This window comes from Rhodamnia argentea, chromosome 5 (assembly GCF_020921035.1).
Source record: "Rhodamnia argentea isolate NSW1041297 chromosome 5, ASM2092103v1, whole genome shotgun sequence".
NCBI classification, from domain to species: Eukaryota; Viridiplantae; Streptophyta; class Magnoliopsida; order Myrtales; family Myrtaceae; genus Rhodamnia; species Rhodamnia argentea.
Genome location: NC_063154.1, coordinates 22,314,678 through 22,319,810, shown reverse-complemented (window position 1 = coordinate 22,319,810; position 5,133 = coordinate 22,314,678). Strand labels below are relative to the sequence as shown.

The 5,133-nt window shown below is 39.0% G+C and overlaps 1 pseudogene; it reads right to left on the bottom strand.

Annotated features, from left to right (window-relative positions):
• Nucleotides 1-260: 260 nt before the first annotated feature.
• LOC115726291 lies at nt 261-2,864 on the bottom strand (annotated as a pseudogene).
• Nucleotides 2,865-5,133: the final 2,269 nt, after the last annotated feature.

Genomic DNA, 5,133 nt, shown 5'->3' with positions numbered 1-5,133 from the left:
TGGGATCAGATTCCCAAATCTATTCTCATCCTCCACGATTTGGAACTAGAGAAATAACAAACTCCCTTAAATGCCTTGAAGCCAAAGAGCAAGCACCATGTATTGGAATGCACCAGAAGGCATAACCTCTGTATCCAATTTGTTTCTGTAACCACCTTCCTTTACCTTTATCTTTTATATAAGTAAGGTTTGGGATTTACCATCTAATGTGCACCCACATTCCACCCAGAAGCAGGCCATAAATAGAGCTTTTCTGCAAGTCAGAAACTGTTTGCTCATATGGCGTTGATTGAGCACTAGTTTCAGAATGTTCCTATCATGTGACTCCCCATAGGGATTGGTTTGTCAATTGACAAATGGGGAATAGTGTTGACAGTGAAGCAGCAAGTATGAGAACAGTTAGGATCGCACTGCATGTTGTGGTCGTGAAGTGGCAGATACAGGAAACTTTAAAATCAAAATAAAATTGCTTGAAGTTTCCACTTTCTTCTCTAAGTGTATGTGGCCAACATTTTGTCCCAAAGAACTCTCTAGTTCTCCGAGCAAATAAACAGAGAACTCAACTTCATTCATTATCAATCATCAGCTAATCAACAGAAAATAGCCAAACTTTTGCTATAAATACTTGAGGCTTCCATTCCAATACACTGCTAAATCACCGATAGTTCAAAAGATTGAGAAGAATAGGAATACATTTTTATAAGAAAATTGGGAACATGGCTAAGTAAAAATTCCTTGAAGAAGTAACTGCTTTCAATTGGGAAAGGAAATACACAACGCCAAAGCCCAAGCAAATATTCAACCAATGGACATTTCAACTCTAGAAGAGTCTGAACATAATAGACATGTCTTCAAGAGGAGATAGTTACGGAAAGCAAAGCCTCTATTTGCCAGTAAGAAACAACCCCCCAGTATGTAGAAACTTAAAAAACAATCATCATGATGACAGAAACAGAATAAAGTGAGCATTTTTAAGAAATACTACTTTCCTGAGGATTGTCATCATATACAGGAAATGACTTTTTGTGTTTTGCCACTTACCAGGATAAAGCTTCAATTTGTCTAGGAATTGTGCAGTCCATGATTGGTTTCCTCAGCTGCATACTCTCTCAAGACTAGCTCCGCTTGTTCTACCACCCCGAGTCTGCGGAGCCATCCAGCAAGTCTTTCGGATGCTTCTTTTCCAATCACAATACCATCTCTCTCCAAATGTATTAAAAAGTTCAGTGCTTTGTTTATTTTGTTCTCTCTTTCACACGCATGTAAAACAAGTGCCACAACTTTATCACTAGGTTCAATACCAGCCTTCCTCATATTCTCAAAGGCAACGGGAGCCTTGTCACTTTGTCGTGTAGTTGCATGAGCATTTATAAGCCGCCTGCATAGCCTGGCGTGTGGAAAAATTCCCTGCAAATTGAATAGCATCAAAAACCCTCTGAGCTCCTTCGGTATTGCCAATTATAAAATACGCTCTCAACAATGGCTTGTAAACTTCACATCTAGAAAAGATCTCTAGCTCATCCATTTCTCTCAGTAAAATCTCTGCCTGTTCAAGCATTCCAGCTCTAATGAAGGCCATGACCATTGAGCCATATGACCTTTTATCCAATGGCAATCCAAGCAGCTTGATTTCTTCAAATGTTTTGTTCGCCAGCTCTGAAAATGCCCAGCCTTGCTGTACATATCAACCATAGCAGTCAAGGCAACTTGATCACAGATAAAGCCTCTTCGCATCATGGTTAGAAGAACGCTTTCTGCATCTTGAAGTTGGTTTTGCTTTCCATACCAATGGATTAGTTTTGTATAGTCACGAACATTAGCTTAGAATTATTCTTCTAACAGAGCAAGTTCCGCCACCTAGAAACAGTCTGAGGATTCATGAGTTGAATTAAGATTTTCTTTGTGAACTGCGTAAATCAGATTAACAAAGCATGAGTATCCCTACTATTCAACAATTGTGATGCGAACAATTTTGAACAAATCCACAAACTGGAGCACCTCGAAAACTCACAGCCATCCAGTACTATGTACTATATTGTCAAGAAGAAATCCCACTCCTCACACAAGCTGACGATCACTAGTTCACTAAATTTGGACGGCTCATTTTCTAGTCCACCATCCACAAAATTCTTATCTAATTGCAGAAACTTAAGTTCGCGAGATGACAAATTGCAGCTCTTTCCAAAAGCAAAAGCTAAATGACAACGTGAAAAATCAACTTCATCAACATAGTATGAAAATCTTTCAATTATGCTCTTCCAACAGACAGAGACTCCGCATCATAGCTAACAAACAATCAATGAAATCAAACAAGGGGAGGTACCTGAAGATGAGCGGATGATTCAGCTTCCACAATTCTTTCAGAACTGCCAGCCAATCGGCTCTACTGGGCTTCATAACCCTCACCCAAGCAGCCAAAACATCAGACAAGCTCGCCCTCGGAGGAAAAAAACACATGATTTGCCTCATCAAAGCCTTACACCATTTTGTCATCTTAAAAGGGAGATTGGACAAGGCAATCCTCTGCTCCTCAGTAGCATGAGGTCCAACCTCGACCCACTTGAAACTTGGCCTACCCTCTTCGAGGTTCTGAGTTTCTGCAACATTTTCACCACCAGTTGGGGAAGAAAACATAGGCGAAGCAAGACAACGAGTGCCCTTGTTGCGATGAGGTTGAACAAGAAAGTGAATTGAAGATGGAGAATGCCGCGGCCCGATGATTGTGAGTCGCCATCTTTGCAGGTCGAGGTTTGAAACCAGATTGAACGAAGAACTTGGCGCTGTTGCAGACATGGATGCTCTGCAGTTTCGGCTCCCACTGGGCTTCGGAATGAAAGCTGAACTGGAAGGAGATGAAAATTAGGACAGTTCAGAAAAATAAAAATAAAAAATTCCAGGCATAAAAGTACACAACGACACGTGGCTTCAAAATTGGAGAGCTAGAGAGGATTGTGTCCATTGCGCTAATTCTCGTATGGTTCTCGACTTCTGCCACACCATGAATGATCACGAGTCACTTATGTCAATTGCAATAGGTTTATGATTTTTTTTTATTTTTTTTTTATATATCAGCAATTTTCAATTTACTCGGACCATAAAAAAGATACGAAAAGGCAACAGGGTTGCCATTACATGCATATAAGAAACATCATTTGTGGCAACCTACCCCTCGCGAGAATGAGGGCGCGGTTTTATTCATCTAAGAAGGTGAAACACCACATGACAATTCAAATGGCTCCTTTTTTCAAAGACCAAGGCGCTTCCAAGCCACATACTCGCTTGAAATTCTGGGACTATTTTGTTTTTTATTAGCCTAAGTAGTTTATCTAGGAGTCGCCACTAACCATTATTGTGATTTTGCCAAAATTGACATTGGACTCATGTTCTATGCAATCAATTGGACTTAATTGGGAAAGGACAGCTTTGATCATGAAGAATGGATCAAATGACTATTCAATGCTCAATATTGTGGTGAAATTGGTATGGAATCCTAAAATTGGATGCAAAATGACCTCTAGATCAAATGCTGCGAATGAAACTATCTCAAAAACCGACTAGAAATGAACTAATTTTGTCTTTGGTCAATTAAATATCAAAATTCCCAATTGGTGTTTCTAAAATTGATGATGCCAAAGTGAAATTGACATAAGAATAAGTTGATTTAGATGTTTTTCCATTTTTTTGATTTTTTTGGAAAAGGTTTACCAGAAGTTGACTTTTTAGTAAAAGGGTCAATTATTGGTCAAACTTTGTATGTTTTTCGGAAATTCAAAGTGTGTAAACGCAATTGACACTATTTTGGGGCTTTTTGTGAAAAAAAAAATCAAATTTTGGGTGAGGTTGACTTTTCGGTCAAATCTTGATAAAAAAAAGTCAACTCTAAAGTCAACCCTTTCACTTTTTGAAATGCAAGTGAAAACAAATTGAAAATAACTTGCTTATGCTAATTCTAATGCTAAATGACTCTTTTTGGATTGAGAAATAGATTATGTCGCGATTAGAAATCTAAGCCTCAGATTTTTACATTTAATGGCTCATCGGCTAAAAATCAGGTGATTTATATAATCAAGAAAAGAAAAGATGATATGTATAGAATTGATCGGGTATCGGGTTTGAATATAGCCTTTTATCTATGGCAATGCACTATCTTCTTTGGATTTGGTTGAATTATGGAGGTGATGCATCAATAATTCATGGTTGCAATAAATCTAACTAAGAAATTTATGTATTTCTGGTGACTCCGCATTGCACAAAATTAGTTGTACTATAAGGGATAATTAATGGATTTTTACTAATCTGCATGAAATTAGTTGCAAGTATGCGTATTACTCTCGTGAGGTTCTGTCAATTATGTAGTTCGGATACTTCAAGTACAATTCAGCCGAAACTGAGTGCTCCACCAGGCTCAAGCTTATAGGCGCGGTCGCCTAAAACATTGTCAAGGTGGTTTGCTTCGGCAACCTAAAACATCGTCAAGATCACGCGGGCTTTTCTGATGGCGTCTGGTCTGAACTTTTCCAAGCATTTTCTTTTGGCACTAGCTGCTCTTCTAGGGAGCCCAGCACGGGACAAGCCCGTGTTGTCACGTGCATGGCGAAAGCTCTTGGGAGTCCCCTTCTAACAGGACCTTTCTAAGATCGTTCCAACGCTTACTGTTAGAGTTCGAGTCGAGGCGAAAGTCGATCATATCGAGTTAATTTCGATTGTCCCAAACTTTCTGTTTGAGCTCAATCTTCGATTGAACACGCAACGAGTTAAGACTAAATCTTCCCAGCTGGGAACACTCGGAATTTCCACGGAAAGGTGGTGAGATATTGTTCTTTGCCGGGAAAATAAGAGTTGACTTGCCTGAAGGTATTATCTTTGGGTGGTGCTTGTACGATATCGTTGCTATTAATGTCCAGGAACGTTCACATTTTTATCTTTTCTAGCTTTTGCTTCGACCAGGCTTTTTGTTCTTATTGCTACTTTTGTGCATCTCCAAACAATGAAATGAGCCGTGCGTATAGACGCACAGAATAAATCAATGCCAATGTCCCTAATTAAATGCCAGTCTTTCCGAAAAGTCAATAATCGAAAATAAAAGGTAATTGAACAATAAACATATCCATTTTCCATTAATAATGAAATTTT